Source organism: Onychostoma macrolepis, chromosome 16, assembly GCF_012432095.1.
Source record: "Onychostoma macrolepis isolate SWU-2019 chromosome 16, ASM1243209v1, whole genome shotgun sequence".
Taxonomy (NCBI): Eukaryota; Metazoa; Chordata; class Actinopteri; order Cypriniformes; family Cyprinidae; genus Onychostoma; species Onychostoma macrolepis.
Genome location: NC_081170.1, coordinates 29581563 through 29599192, shown reverse-complemented (window position 1 = coordinate 29599192; position 17630 = coordinate 29581563). Strand labels below are relative to the sequence as shown.

Sequence of the window (17630 nt, the reverse complement as noted above, 5' to 3'; positions counted from 1 at the left end):
ATGCCTTTTCGTTCTCCTGTCTTTCATTTATATTCAGTCTACAACCACGCACCCGTGACAACTTTGGCCTAAATATCCACCATTCATTTTTATATTTTGTTACCTTGAAAGGCTTTGTCTTTATAATAGGGAAATTATTTTGGCTCCACTACTCAAACAAAATAGTCAAACCAACATGACAAAGAATCGGGATAAAATTGTGAAATTGTGATATTTCGAAAAAAAAATCGTGTTATGATATTTTTGCCATATCACCCACCCATCCTTGGAGGATATTGATAAACAATTGGTCAACACTAGATTTTGCCTCATTCAATTTAAGGTTCTAAATAGATTACACTTCTCTAAAAAGAAATTACATAGGATTTTCCCCAATGTCTCTCCTATTTGTGATAAATGCAAATCAGAGGATGCTGATTTAGCTCATAGTTTTATTTTCTGTCAAAAAATACAGGGATTCTGGTGTGAGGTTTTTAAAGTGCTTTCAGATGTTCTTAATGTAAACTTGGCTCTAGATCCTGTGCTCATTATATTAGGACATTCTAATTATACATGTTCATTGAACAGTGCTCAACAGAAATTCCTTACGTATTTTTTGATAGCAGCCAAGAAACTGTTATTACTGTTCTGGAAAAAGGTTAATCCTACCGCTGCCAAACTATGGCTTGAGGAACTGATATCTACTCTGCACTTGGAACAAACCAGATGTCTTTTAAAAAGCAACATTGGACAATTTCACAAGATTTGGGATCCTTTCTTCTGTTACCTCAAGAGCAATTCTATTCCTTAATTCAATGTATTGTAACTTAAATGTTGTTTTGAATGTCACTGTATTGTATATTAACAGGCTGGGGAAGAGGTATTACATTAATATGTGATAATATTTTTTTTATAAAGTTTTAAACATGAACATTTTTCTTACAAAAGCGCATCGATTTGCTTCAGGAGGCCTTTATTAAACCCCAGAGCCATCTGGAGCACTTTTTTTATGATGCATGGATGCAGTTTATTGGACTTCTATTGGACTAATGAATATCACCCATTTACTGCCATTACAAAGCTTGGAAGAGCCAGGACATTTTTTAATATAACTCTGATTGTATTAGTCTGAAAGAATAAAGTCATACACACCTAGGATGACTTGAAGGTGAGTAAATCAGGTGGTGTGGTAATTTTCACTTTTGGGTGAACTATCCCTTTAAAGTTTTAAGTGAATGGAATAGAAATATGCATTATAGGTGGGGTAAGTGATTTCTGGTAGCCAATGTTGATATTTCAAACCACCAAAACAAACACGCCCCTACCCCAAAAGGGTCTCGCCTAGTGATCGACCAATATTGATTTTTTATAACCTATACCAATTATTTGCATATTTGCTTTACAACTATAGGACAGGAAGAACTAAAACTTATCACTGCATCTAAACCAACAACATGTTTATTAGATCCTGTACCCACTAAACTACTGAAAGAGTTGTTACCTGTAGCAGAAGAACCACTTCTCAATATTATTAACTCATCGTTATCTTTAGGTCACGTCCCAAAACCATTCAAGCTGGCGGTTATTAACCTCTTATTAAGAAACCACAACTAGATTCTAGTGAACTGGCAAATTACAGACCCATTTCAAATCTGCCGTTTAGGTCTAAAATTTTAGAAAAAGTTGTGTCTGCTCAATTGTGCTGCTTCTTGCAAAAAAATGATCTCTATGAAGAATTTCAGTCAGGTTTCAGGCCTCACCATAGCACAGAAACTGCACTTGTTAAAATTACAAATGACTTGCTTCTTGCGTCAGACCAAGGCTGCACCTCATTGCTAGTTTCACTTGATCTTAGTGTTGCGTTCGACACTATAGACCATGACATACTCATAGATCGATTACAAAACTATACGGGTATTCAAGGGCAGGCTTTAAGATGGTTTAGATCCTACCTATCCGATCGCTACCACTTAGTTTTTTTAAACGGGGAGTCATCTCAACTATCACCAGTAAAGTATGGAGTACCACAAGGATCTGTCCTAGGTCCTCTGCTATTTTCAATATACATGTTGCCCCTTGGTGATATTATTAGAAAATACGGGATTAGTTATCATTGTTATGCTGATGATACTCAACTATATATCTCAACAAGACCAGATGAAACTTCTGAACCATCTAAGCTAATAGATTGTGTTAAAAACGTAAAAGATTGGATGACCAATAATTTCCTCCTATTAAATTCGGATAAGACCGAGATATTACTTATTGGTCCAAAAAACAGTACTCAGAATCTCTTGGATTACAATTTGCAACTAGACGGATGTACTGTTACATCCTCTAAAGTCAAAAATCTGGGTGTTATATTAGACAGCAACTTGTCCTTTGAAAATCATATTTCCCATGTTACAAAAACAGCATTCTTCCATCTTAGAAACATTGCCAAGCTTCGAAACATGCTACCTGTTTCAGATGCAGAAAAGCTAGTTCATGCATTCATGACCTCTAGACTGGACTATTGTAATGCACTGTTAGGTGGTTGTCCTGCATCTTCAATAAACAAGCTACAGATAGTCCAAAATGCAGCGGCTAGAGTCCTTACCAGGTCAAGAAAATATGATCATATTACCCCAATTTTACAGTCTCTGCACTGGCTACCTATTAAGTTCCGGATCAATTACAAAATATTATTACTTGCCTATAAGGCACTAAATGGTTTATCTCCTGCGTACCTAACTAGTCTTCTACCACGCTACAATCCAACCCGCTCCCTAAGGTTGCAAAATTCTGGACTTTTGGTAGTACCTAGGATAGCAAAGTCCACTAAAGGAGGTAGAGCTTTTTCACATTTGGCACCCAAACTCTGGAATAGCCTTCCTGATAACGTTCGGGGTTCAGACACACTCTCTCTGTTTAAATCTAGATTAAAGACACATCTCTTTAGCCAAGCATTCACATAATGCATCTTATAATCTTGTGCTGCATTTATATCTGATCAAATGTACATTATAATTCTCTAAATTGGGTTGAACAAATCATTTTTGCTTGAATAGAACAGCAGCTACGCTAATTACGTCTCTATCTGTTTCTCTGATTCTGCCACGGGATTAACATCCCGTGGTAACTAGGAATTACTGAAGCGTCAGTCTGGATCCAACCCTTAAAAAGATCCGAGATGACCAAACACCTGAGAAGAGATGATGGCAACACCCCAGAGGACCACGGAGGATGCCAACCCTCAGACAACACATAATTACCAAGTTAAGTCTGTCATAACTTAAATATATTGGGTTTCTTCTGTGTGTAAGTGTATATGTATGTATATATATGTGCATGTGTGTGTATGTGTATGCATATATATAGTAGAAACGTAATTTCCTGTAAAGCTGCTTTGCAACGATTGTATCGTAAAAAGCGCTATACAAATAAACTTGAATTGAATTGAAAAAAACTGCATGTTGTGTTTACTTGTGTTATCTTTGATTAATATTTAAATTTGTTCGATGATCTGAAACAAGTGTGACAAACATGCAAAAAAATAAAAATCAGAAAGGGGGCCAACACTTTTTCACACCACTGTATACAGGTGCTGGTCATATAATTAGAATATCATCAAAAAGTTGATTTATTTCACTAATTCCATTCAAAAAGTGAAACTTGTATATTATATTCATTCATTACACACAGACTGATATATTTCAAATGTTTATTTCTTTTAATTTTGATGATTAGAGCTTACAGCTCATGAAAATCAAAAATCAGTATCTCAAAATATTAGAATATTTACATTTGAGTTTGAATAAATGACCATCCCTACAGTATAAATTCTGGGTATCTCTTGTTCTTTGAAACCACAATAATGGGGAAGAGTGCTGACTTGGCAATGATCCAGAAGACGAATATTGACACCCTCCACAAAGAGGGTAAGTCACAGAAGGTCATTACTGAAAGGAGTGGCTGTTTACAGAGTGCTGTATCAAAGCATATTAAATGCAAAGTTGACTGGAAGGAAGAATTTGGGTAGGAAAAGGTGCACAAGCAACAGGGATGACCGCAAGCTTGAGAATACAGTCAAGCAAAGCCGATTCAAACACTTGGGAGAGCTTCACAAGGAGTGGACTGAAGCTGGAGTCAGTGCATCAAGAGTCACCACACTCAGACGTCTTCAGGAAAAGGGCTACCAAGCCACTTCTGAACCAGAAACAACGTCAGAAGCATCTTACCTGGGCTGTGGAGAAAAAGAACTGAACTGTTGCTCAGTGGTCCAAAGTCCTCTTTTCAGATGAAAGTAAATTTTACATTTCATTTGGAAATCAAGGTCCCAGAGTCTGAAGGAAGAGTGGAGAGGCACAGAATCCATGTTGCTTGAAGTCCAGTGTGAAGTTGCCACAGTCAGTGATGATTTGGCTGCCATGTCATCTGCTGGTGTTGGTCCACTGTGTCTTCTGAAGTCCACAGTCAACGCAGCCATCTACCAGGAAATTTTAGAGCACTTCATGCTTCCTTCTGTTGACAAGCTTTATGGAGATGCTGATTTCATTTTCCAGCAGGACTTGGCACCTGCCCACACTGCCAAAGGTACCAAAAGCTGGTTCAATGACCATAGTGTTACTGTGCTTGATTGGCCAGCAAACTCGCCTGACCTGAACCCCATAGAGAATCTATGGGGTATTGTCAAGAGGAAGATGAGAGACACCAGACCCAACAATGCAGATGAGCTGAAGGCCACTATCAGAGCAACCTGGGCTCTCATAACACCTGAGCAGTGCCACAGACTGATCGACTCCATGCCACGCCGCATTGCTGCAGTAATTCAGGCAAAAGCAGCCCCAACTAAGTATTGAGTGCTGTACATGCTCATACTTTTCATTTTCATACTTTTCAGTTGGCCAAGATTTCTAAAAATCCTTTCTTTCTATTGGTCTTAAGTAATATTCTAATATTTTGAGATACTGATTTTTGACTTTCATGAGCTGTAAGCTCTAATCATCAAAATTAAAAGAAATAAACATTTAAAATATATCAGTCTGTGTGTAATGAATGAATGTAATATACAAGTTTCACTTTTTGAATGGAATTAGTGAACTAAATCAACTTTTTGATGATATTCTAATCATCAAAGGGGGTTACCATATGTGTACGTAGGGGGCCCATGAAAAAAGGTTGGGAACCACTTAATTACAGATGTAACTACATATAGGTATTTTTTAAAAATATAAGTACAACGTAAAAACATGTATGTACACAATAAGTGCATTGTACCAAATTATTAATTTAAATGCAAGTACACAGTAGTTATGGCAACCTAATATAAAGTGGGGCCGAAAATTTTAAAGAATTAATTTGAAGGTACAAAATCAATCACAAAAAAAAAAAAAAACAGAACACTAAAATCAAGCAGCAAAGCATTCAGTTTGGTCATTTATAGATTCATAGTGAAGTGTCATTTAAGCACATAGCAACATCTAGGCTAGTCCACGTTCAGCTAAGTAACACATTCAAAAATCAAATAAAACATTTAACTCATGGGGATGAACACAGAAACTAGCCTCATTATGAAACCTCTTTTTAAATGGATGTCAACTTATCTATAGTCTCTTAAGGCTGAATACACTACACGATTTTTGCCCCGATTTTCCACAGATTTACAGTCTGGAGAAGTTGATGCTAGTTGCCAAAGGTCAGAGCCAGTCTGCAGATTTGAGTCGACAGAATCCATAGAAAATCGATTAACTTAAGTTAAAGTGACAACCATCAGTTAATATTTAAAGTCTGTTTATGAAGTATTTACATAGACTTTCAATGTGGAAGAGCTTAAAGAGAGCATACTGAGCTTAATGGGAGCAGCAACATTTTTTTAATAAATGTAATGTAATATTTATTAAAATGACAGGATTTTGCTAAATAAATAGTCATGTATTAAGTTAATACATATTTGATTATAAACAACTATTATTAACAATATCTATGAAATTATACTTTTTCTTATTGATGTCACACTGAAGCTGTGTGATTTTCATAGTAGTGCACCCTTTAAGCTCACCTTAAAATAAAATGAAATCTTTAAAAATTACAGCACTGTAGAACAACAGACCAGCAATAAACCGTCAATTTATAATATTATGGATGTAAAAGTAAAAGCCAGTAATGCCTGTGAAGTAAAATGTTAGCGTAGCACACAATCTTATACAGCTCGTCAGCTAACTGTGTTCTGTAGCATCTGCGCTATGTTGCTAAAACTATCTTTTGGATCTGATGTAATTATTTCCCACATCCAAGTTTCAAGTTATAATATGCAAAAGTCTGAACATTAATCTCTTAATTTTACAATAAGTAGTGAAACTTACTCAAAATAAAGGTTTAAACATCTAAAAAAAAAAAAAACGCACATTTAAGGGGCTCCTCTTTTGGTGAAAGTTTTCAGACAGCTTTCAAAATAGCCGCCAGACAGTGTGAACACATGGAGACCCATATCTCAGAGTGTAATGATCTGATTGACTTCAAATTATAGGAGGTATATGTAACAAACATGTCAATTGGTTAAGACATCAAGTAGGATAATAAATATTTTTTTCTTTTTATAATCTGATCTCAAAAATGGAAGTGTGCTTAAAGGGATAGTTCACCCAAAAATGAAAATTTCATGTTTATCTGCTTACCCCCAGGGCATCCAAGATGTAGGTGACTTTGTTTCTTCAGTAGAACACAAACGAAGATTTTTAACTCAAACCGTTGCAGTCTGTTAGTCCTATAATGCCAGTCAATGGGCACACAATCTTTGGGAGAAAAGAAAAACATGCACACACAAATCCAAATTAAACCTTGCAGCTCGTGACGATACATTGATGTCCTAAGACACGAAACGATCGGTTTGTGCGAGAAACTGAACAGTATTTATATAATTTTTTACCTCTGATACATGCAATGTCCAACCATCCTGAGCTCATCCACAACATCCGGCATGTGATGCGTCAATGGCTCTGGAACATAGGTATATATATACATAGATATATACATAGATCCTTATGTATCTCGGCCCATAGAAACTGTCGCTAATGAGGAATCTATGTATATATATCTATGTGCCAGAGCAGGTTGACGCATCACGCACCGGATGTTGTGACAGTCGGACATTGAGGTTTATCAGAGGTAAAAAATTATATAAATACTGTTCAGTTTCTTGCACAAACCGATCGTTTCATGTCTTAGGACATCAATGTATCATCACAAGCTGCAAGGTTTAATTTGGATTTGTGTGTGCATGTTTTTTTTTTCTCCCAAAGATTGTGTGCCCATTGACTGGCATTATAGGACTAACAGACTGCAACGGTTTGAGTTAAAAATCTTCGTTTGTGTTCTACTGAAGAAACAAAGTCACCTACATCTTGGATGCCCTGGGGGTAAGCAGATAAACATCAAATTTTCATTTTTGGGTGAACTATCCCTTTAATGGGTACGTGAGCTTAATAGGTACGTTTACCCTAAGTCCATACTTCACTTTGGTTTTTCCTCCTTTCAGTCATCTTAAAAAAAATAAGGTTGAAAATTAACAGTCTTTCAAGTTAAATTTAATCTTCATATTACAATAATAAAAACATTTTATTTATAAAAAGCATCAGTGGCAACATCGATATTAACAATAAGCAAAATAAATGTAGAATGACTAATGTTTTCAAATGGAGAAAATAAATAAAGGACAGGAGTCATAACTTCATTTTAAACAACAGTTTTAGGTTTATAAGATGCTTAATAGGCTAAAGAGTGAAGAATAATTCACTGGATAATGTTAACTTACTGAATAATAGTCTATGGAATATTTAAATATAACAAACAAAACATTGTATTTTATTGCATTTCTCAACTGGTATGTTATATGATAATTATTCATTTGTTTTTGCCATTCTAGATTATGAAATGCCTGCTGACAGTGCGATTTATCTATGCATTTACACAGAACTACACTCAAACTGCAATCGCTCGCGGAGATAGTAAATAATTAATTTCCATAGAGTTAATATAATTTAGGGTGTTTTAGACAAGTGAATCTTGTTAAAAGTTACATGCGGTGGCTGTGCTGGAGAATTTCCTGAGCATCGACCCGCTGAGTGAACAGCAATATGAAAGCGGCTTCACAAGACTAATGATGAGCATATACAACAGAGAGGGAATTAAATTCAGCGCTTTTTATTTCCAACATGCACTCATTCATGGCTACACATTTAATTCATGAAAAGTTACGTCATCGGGACAGACTGACGGATTATTTCACGTGACTCTGTGAGTTCTCTATTTTATAGAGCCAAGTTGCATAAACTGCATATCAGGCATTTATGTAATACATCTAATTTGTGCATTAATGGCTGTTATGTTAAATAAAGTTTACTAACTACAGCAAATCAAGCAGGCTACCTACATGCCGTTGTTGTTGTCTCATCTACCCTCAGACGTGCTGCAATGGCGATCCTGTGCACAATTCTCAAAACACCCACAAGATGGCAGAATTTATCGTTGAATCCGATATTACAAAACCGATATCCGATTACGGTAAAACGCTTAAATATCGGGAAAAATATTGGTAAATCTTTATATCGGTCGCTCTCTAGTCTCGCCCCTATTTTGATAGCTCCACTCCACACACGTACGCAACCCAGGCAACGATTAGTTCTGTGAAACAAAGCAAAACCAATGTTACTCACCTATCGAGAAGAAACAAAGCAACCTCGGCGTCCGATCGCAGGCCTCCCACTCCTTGAGTTCTCTCCAGCGCTGGAAAGCTGATCCGATATTTACACGGGTCCTACTTCTTGCCTTATCGTAACACCGTGTCTACACTGGACGCGATACTATTGAACTCATAATCAGTGATGCTGTCTACACTGGATGAGATACGACAAATCCACGACAGTAAACTGCTGCCGCATTCTATTTATGACGTACTGACACAAAATTCTGGTGTCGACACGGTGTAAGCCTTCTAAGTACATGGCCTTGGTGGGAATATTTACAATTTCATTTTTAAAGTTTATACCCATTGTTAAAATAATGATGAATTATCAATGTATTCCTGAGGTCATACCATTTGACATGTATACCTAAGAATACCTGACCATACAATACAAAAATGTCAAATTATCTCACATTTTAAAGGGGTGGTTGATTGCGATTTCACTTTTTTAATGTTAGTGTGTAATGTTGCTGTTTGAGCATAAACAATATCTGCAAAGCTGCAGCGCTGAAAGTTCAATGCAAATGGAAGTTTAATGCCTACAAAAACAACTGGTAAGGGACTACGAGTTACTTCCCGGGTCCGATACGTCACGGAGCCAGATAAACCCCGCCCCCGGGAACATGTAACGAAGGGGGCGAGGCCTGTGCTGCGTTAGAGAAGAGGAAGAGAAAACTAGGGGTCCACGTAAAATCTATTCATATAGGAATCGCGATTCTGTCTTCTAACGATTCTAATGGATGCACAAGTTTCATAATCAATGTTCTAAAGCAGCGGTTCTTAATACTGTTCTTAATAATTTCTTAATTTCAATTCAATTCATATTGCTTTATTGGCATGGCATACTTAGATGCATATTGCCAAAGCATTGTACATTGCAGAATAAAAACAAAACAAATATACATCCATAAATAAACAAAACAAAATACATCCATATATATTTATATAAACATTAATGGTACTACTAATGCAGATGAGTTCACTCTTTACTTCTTAGTTTATGGCATTCATAAATATGTTGTGCTACCAAAGAGGAAGTAGGTCTTTCACCAAGCAATATTCCTAGTTTGTCATTTTCATGGAGTGACTGGAACTCAGGAATAATCTGCTGTATTTGACTGTACAGTGCGTCTCTTAAGGACGTGTATTTGTCACAGTGGAGGAGGAAGTGTTCCTCCGTCTTAACTGATCCTGATCTACATTCATTACAGATTCGCTCTTCTTTAGGTAACCACGTCTTTTTATGTCGTCCTCTTTCTATGGCCAGCTGGTGGTCACTTAGTCTGTACTTCGTCAGTAAATGTCTGTGAGTTATATTGCTGACTGAGACCAGATAGTCAGCCAGACTGTACTCTCTGTTGAGTTTCAGATAACATTGGAGACGACGTTGGTCTTTGGTTTGTTCTTTCCAATGCTGTATGTATGTCTCCTTCTCTTCATTCATAATTTCTTTGATTCTTCCAGGTTTTACAGGATTGGTGATATTGAGTGCTTTGTTAGTCAGATCTGACAACATCACACAAAGATGACTTTTTTGAGTGCTCATTTTTTGTGTTTTTAGTGCTTTAAAATGAAGAGAATCTTCAGAACTAGAATTTAAGTGGATCCAGAACTTTAAAACTCTTTTTTTAATGATTAGATTTAGGGGGAGACGGCCTAACTCCGCTCTGCAGGCGTTACTAGGTGTGTTTCTGTGCACATGAAGGATGCTTCTGCAGAACTCTACATGCAGAGCTTCTAAAGGGTGTTTGTGCCAATGTGTATGGCTGTAGTTACTCGTTGGGCCCCAGATCTCGCTTCCATACAGGGCAATAGGCAGTATGACACTATCGAAAATCTTTGTCCAGATTCTGATGGGGATGTCTATTTTGAATAATCTTGTTCGTATGGCGTGCAGTGCCATGCGGGCTTTTACAAGTAATGTTTTTATTGCCAAATTGAAATTTCCAGTGGGAGTTAAAACCAGACCAAGATAATTATACTGTAAAGCATGTTGAAGTGTGGTGTTGTTTAAAGTAAATATATGTTTATGTTCTAGATTTCTGTTTTTTTTCTGAAATATCATAATCTTAGTTTTTTGGATGTTGACTTCTAAGTTCCAATCGTGGCAGTATTTAGTTAAAATGTCAAGGTTGTTCTGGAGACCTTCTGGTGCTTTAGATAGAGCAAGTCGTCTGCATATAGTAAATATTTGACTTCTGTGTCGAATAATTGTAGTCCTGGACTGTCTGATTGGTCCAGTAGATCTGCCAATTCATTGATATCTCCTTCTCTCTCTCTCTCTCTCTCTCTTTCTCTCTCTCTCTCTTTCTCTCTCTCTCTCTCTCTCTCATTCAGATCGCCAGATCAGCTCCAACAAACTGTTCCAATTATACACTTATTTTCACATAGCTAGGAGAAGCATTATACATGGACGTGTGTGTGGTTGCCATACTGTATTAAAGCTTTAATCAGAATAAAACCGTATATTAGAAGCTAACAGAAGCAGTAACATTTACAAATAACAGCATATCTAAAAGTATGAGACAACAACAAAAAAACATACCATTAAGAGCCATGCTTGCACAAGTTCTGCGCGATCCTCTTCACTAATATTTTCTGCGTCTCAATCGGCTCAAATTGATAAGCAATATTGACGACTCTATTGTTTACAATACAACTGCAGCACATGCCGCTGAGCTGAGGGGCGGGACGTTCAGACCAAGCGGCAACCTCCCGCTCCCTCTCTTGAAACCAACACGGAAGTGACTACAACTGCAATTCATCGACTGGCCGCTGGAGGCTGGCTCCAAAAGGTTTAGTTCAAGATTCCCCATGTTAAAATGCTCAACTTTACAGCAGAATAAAATATGTTTACAGCCTGGTACAAAAATTGGTTTTGGTCTATATAGCTAATTTTGCCCTTCGTGACAACTGTGAGGGGGTGAATTTTTTTATAACTCATCCGTTTAAATTATATTAAGCCTTAAAATTCTGCATAATTAAGGGCGTGACCACTTGAGTGACAGGTGGACTGCTGCTCTGCTCTAGAGTGTGAAACTCACTAGAGTGTGAAACTTAGAAAAATGGCTTTAAAGATTTTTATTTGTACAGAAAAAATAATTATAGGTAGGACACTGGGAATCTGGCAATTAGATGTTTTAATGAAAATGATCTCAAACTTGATTTTTACCGCTATATTGATATTGTACTCTGCTTTTGCACTGTCTGCAAAAAGTGAGATGTCACACCAAGGCAAAAGGCAGTAACTTCCACATTATAAACAATATTTGGGTGCTGATCACCATTTACAGAATCATTTTAGTAACATCTCTGGATAAAATCTAGTGATCATTGGCTAGGCTATAACATCTAGAAATGTGATTCTTTTTTTTTTTTCTGACCATAACAACCAGAATAATAGTTAAACGTGAGCGGATACCGTTTTGCAACCAATTTATTTGCAATGTTCGCTAACACTTAAAGGATGCAAGACATACTTTGCCGATTGTTTTTACATCAAACGGAATTAAAAAAGCTTACGCCAGCAGGGATAATGTTCTGAATGATTGTGAATTAAACATCTCCGATGGCGTTCATTGCAATGGATTTTGTCGACTTACAAGAAAAGGAAGGAAAAGGATTTAATTGCGAACAGTTATTGATTTTATGTGTGGTACGCAGTCAAGGCATTTTGAGTCCTCACGTACAGAAGTGTGCAGCCCCAAACTGACAGCTGCACCGAGTGAATAATCTGCATTATAAAAAAAACACTTTAAAGATTATTTACGATTAATTATTGTTGCCAAGTTATCGAATCGTTATTGCTTACAGTGCTTTGTTATATGGAACAGTTTGTTAGATCGTGATCTAATTTGTTTGTCTAATGAAGTGCCGACAGATGTATAAAAGTACACAAGTTACACTGTAATTTAAACGTGGCAGACTTTAATGGAAAGTAAAACAAAGGCAGAATACCGTCTAACTCCAGGCTGGCACAGTATTGACGAACGAATGCAAACAAATGCAGAGCAAAAACAAAATCAAAGAGCTGTAACTGATGTTATACTGTGTTCTGCCTTGGTTTCTCCGGGGCTTTTCTCCATGATACTTAAACACATGATAAAGGTCATTAATGTCCCAAAATGATCAATAACTAATTTTCAACCAAAAACGAAGTTATGGTGTTTTGTCTTTGCACGGTAGCACTGCTGTCACTATAGAGGAGCGTGGTTTCAGCTCAGCTTCACCCACGTCCCGCCTTTTTGGCCATTTTCGATTATCTGGGAGTGACGCGCGGTGACGCGTTTCCAAGATGGCGGCGGTCGGCTCCGCCCACTTTAGGCTTCAAAAATGCTCTACAGAAACCTACGAGTGATGTCACGGACACTACGTCCATTTTTTTTTTTTACAGTCTATGGTTCAGACGTACACTCTGCGGTTTAGCGAATCACAACACACTGAGCCAGCTAACCAATCTGAGACCATCGCGTATTTCTGAGGAAGGGGCTTCATAAAAATAGGAAATAATCGAGGCGTTTGTCAGAGAAGGGACAGAGCGGTGTAGATAAAGGTAAATTAGGTGAAAAATTAATGCGTTTTTTTTACAAAACGAAGCATGAACACATGTTATACTGCACCCCATAAACACAATCAAGCCTAGAAAAAAAACAGTCAACCACCCCTTTAAAGAGAGTTACTAACCTTTGCATGCAGCAGTTAGTATCACCAGAGGTCCTTCTCTATGATATAATTTCTTATCACATGATCTTCTTGCAAAATATTAACAAAATGGCTCTTTGAATGGTGGTTACACCACCTTGACACTTCAGGAATTTGACTTGACATGATTCCCCAAATTAATTATAATATTCAGAACAATGGTGCTCCATTTACTTTTATTTACTATATAATTTATTATTAAATAGTAATAATGTAAGATTATGCCAAACTAGCTGATCTGGTGTTTTATTGAGAATTTCACCTTTTTAAAACAAGATCAATTACTTGGTACAAGGTTTTTACGGTTACACCACATTGACATTTTTGCAATCATCCCCCAAATATTCTCTCAAAATGAATTAATTAGAAATTTTAGACTTGGTCCTCAAAAAAGAGAATGTAAGCAAGTAATTTGCACATTTATTTTGAAATTTTAACTCTTTTAGATTTAAACAAAAAAATTGCGTCACGTCATTGACCCGTTTATGTTAATACTTTCCAAGATGGATTTTGACATAATTTTGTGTGTATTTGACCATTTACACGCAATAAGCAGTGAACAATAATTAATTTAGTACTCATGAGCTGTTTGAGAGTTGTTTTGTGTGTGTGTGTGTGTGTGTGTGTGTGTGTGTGTGTGCATAAATGAATGAATGAATGAATAAGTGAATGAATGAACAAATGAATATATGAACGAATGAAGGTATGAATGAATGAATGAATGAATGAATAGTTAAAAAGCAAACTTGAAGTATTGTGTATTCTTTAGGCACAAATTTGACCTCTGGTCAAAATTGATGCTTTTTTGTGTATAATTTTAAAGTCAGAAAATAATTACACATGACACATAAGATTATGGCAGATCAATAACTTTGATCATATGTGAGAATGAACATTGGGGATTGAAGTTTGGAATGCGAGACTTTAAAATGTGAAATAAACTTTTAGATATTGTATGTGTTCAGTGCGGTATTTTAATCCAGTTACAATGTCTCTTTAATCTATATTTAATCTATTCTGTTTTATAATAAAAACTATAAACCTTTTAAAAAGTAACCATTGTAATTCATAATGAAATATTCATAACAATAGAAACTTGTTTCTAACCCTGCAGTTACAACTTATTATCGCTACTATTGTAGGCTACTGTATTGATTTAAAAATTATACAGACTGACGTGTTCTATCAATAGAACAACAAAAGCGAGTTTCACTTGTACGTGTTTTGTTAGGCCGAAACATTTTGTTTCGAGAAGATGATGGGAAAACTTTAATCAGTAATATTAAACTTTAAATCATCCTTTCGGCTATGTTCATGTTTTTCTCTGACATGAACGAGTTTACTTTTTACTTCCTATTACTGTGAGTCTTTATTTTCCTGGCGTTGTTTTCGTCCAGTCAAAAGGCTAGTTTCTTGCGTTCAACCAATTGAAACAGAGGAAAGGCGGGTTTTCGCTTGAGTACTGAAAACGACGGCGGCACAGAGGCCCCAAAAGCGCATTATACGTGACTTACAAATCCTTCAAAATACGCTCTACTAAGCGGCAGGAACATCGTTAACATGCATGTTTCACGCTTCTAAACATCTGATCTGTGTTCAAGTTATCAATAAAAGTTCTATTTGAACGTCATTACCTGAAATGTTGGTCGTATTCTCTCACTTCGCGCGTTCTGCTCTTGGTCACAAACGGCACACCGTAGTGTGCTAGCTGTTACGTCACAAGAGAATCGAGCGCAGCCAGAGATCTTTTATTAAGGGAGGAGATGGGAAACTCAAACTGGTTCATATAGATCACGTGCCCCAATCGCTCTTCCCGAAATGGCTCACTCAATCACTTCTTCACCAATCCCTAGCTTTTATAGTGCATGGCGTTTTACGGTAGTGATGGGAGAAACGAAGCTTTTCGAAACTCTGGATCAGCTGAACTGCGTCCCAAAACGATTTTTCGAGGCGCTTGACACACCACAAGCATGGCGGCATCTGCTGGTCAAAACGTGTAAATGCAAAAACACCTTTAAATTACAATTTAAAATAGTTTCAGTGGGCTAAGTAAAGCGTTTTCAGTACTTTAATGTAATGTACAAATAATTCTGGGGAATCAAAAACTAACGTTCTGAGAACCAAAAATAGCTTCAGGGGCGAACTGGCCATCTGGACGTTCTGGAGAAGTCCAGCACGGTCGGCCTGGCTGGTTCATCATCAAAGAAAAAGTGTCAGATTAAGTGGCGTTGACGGCTGACAAAAGGGGGCGCTAATGCAATCTATTTTTGCTTAACCGAAACTGATGCGAAGTGGGCTCGTGATGGCAAGCAAAAAACGTGAAGATAAAGGCGGTTTGGAGAAGCTAAAAAAAAAAAAAAAACCCGCCCGCCTCTCTCACTGTAGAGCATGTAGCCTATGAGCGCTAGAGTAAAATCATTCCCAGGACACCCCTAATCCGAATGTTTACTGCTATTTATTACTCCGAATTGTCTGACATCAATATTCAATTCAATCATAAAGAGACAGCAGCGATTCTACAACGGGTTACATTTGAGAGATATTGAGTTAGAAAAGAGTAAGTCGCCTTTATAAGGTGATTGATTAACATGAGACACACACAGAGAGACATACTGTATACTCAAATTGAAGAATTCTGTTGTTTCAGGTTTCTAGATTATAGGTTTATGTTTATTATTGTCATAATACATTTTGCGTTCTGCTCTTTTTATGTAGATTTCAAGTATTTTAGTTCATACAATAATATATATATATTATTATATATACAGTATATATAAAATAATGTATCTTTAAATAAACATAAGGAATGCAGGCATTGATGTCAATAATAATTTTTTATTCAGTGGAGGAAACGGCTTCCATACGCCTTTTTTTTTACATTAACACTGCACTGTGCTAACAAACAGGTAAATAAAAAACTTAAATTAAATAAAAACTGCAGTGTACTTAAATGTAAAAAAAAAAAACTAAAAACATCCCACACAGCATGAGTTTTTTTGGGCTACATTAAGGCCCTTAAGGACATGAACATGGCCTTTTTTTAGCCCCCCCAAAAAAAACACGTTGAAAATTGGTCTTTGTTTGGTCTGCCTGATTTGGTCCAAAACTAGCCCAAGATCGGACATCTGTCTCAGACCACGTATGGCCATAAAAAAATAATTGCATAACACTTAAGTTATTTCTCGATGAAAATGTGTATCACGTCTGATTTTAACATATACAGTTCAACAATGTAGCCTACAAATATATTTATATAAATAGCCTAGTCAACATACACTGATGAGCAACTACTTTTCGAGTTTTCTCAACTTATTTTTTAGGAAATTTCTCAACTTTTTGTTATATAAACTTAAAACAAGAAGTTGAGAACTCAAAAATCTGCTGCAGCTGGTTGCCTTAAACTTTTAAGTTGGCTCAACTTTTTTTTTTTTACAGTGTGATTTGTTGTTAAAAGTTGCTAACAAGATTCCTACAAATATTGTAACAAATAATGTAAACTAAAATTCAAAGACTTTTCAACATGTATGTGTATATAACACAATGGCATATAAAGTGAAGCAAATGCAAAGCATGCATTGATGTTGGCAACTTTAAGTGTGGTACCATTTAATACTTAAAACTGTTGTTTTTTTTCTCCATGAATAGATTGACCTGAAGAATGAAAGCAGAATCATGCTTGTAAATTTATAAGCCTGCTGCCATGTGAAATGGCTCTATATCAGGGCTGACGAAAACAAAAAAAAATCACTAATTTCATATATTGTCTTAAAATAATTCAAGCACTGAATTATTTTTAAACACAAGAACCTTTTTAATTAGTATGGCTGTTTTCAAGAGTTTTCCAAGACTTAAATTTCAGTAAGTCAAATTTAAGTGGACTATTTCAAGCATTTTACCTATGAACCCTGTGCCAAATGATGTTGTGATGTCATTATGCGATGTAAAACTGTGATATTGCTCAAATTGACTTTTCATGTTGGCAAAAATGTAATGCAAGTGTTATGTAAAATGTAGAAGTTTAGATTTTATTTTTCTATCAATTTATTTGTAAAAGAAAAACAATATTTGTCTTGCTCCTTGAAACTGTTTTTACTGAAGAAATGTAAATCAAATTATCAAAATAAAAAGAACAGAAAAGGTACAGACTTTGCTTTAAGTGGTTGTTATGTACAAATATGAACTTGGATATTACACAAAACATACTAATTTGTATCAGTACTGGAGAAGG

General features: G+C 36.3%; 1 protein-coding gene across 2 annotated transcripts in view; it reads right to left on the bottom strand.

The window, feature by feature from the left end:
* Positions 1–15300, bottom strand: part of znf407 (zinc finger protein 407) — a 113663-nt gene extending 98363 nt beyond the window's left edge. Inside the window, exon 1 of one of the 2 annotated variants that reach the window (XM_058747896.1) lies at positions 15037–15300. The gene's annotated coding sequence lies outside the window, so the exon portion shown is untranslated. Of the gene's footprint in view, positions 1–8672; positions 15016–15036 lie in introns of those variants that run through there. The other variant, XM_058747898.1, reaches the window with a different exon arrangement.
* Positions 15301–17630: the final 2330 nt, after the last annotated feature.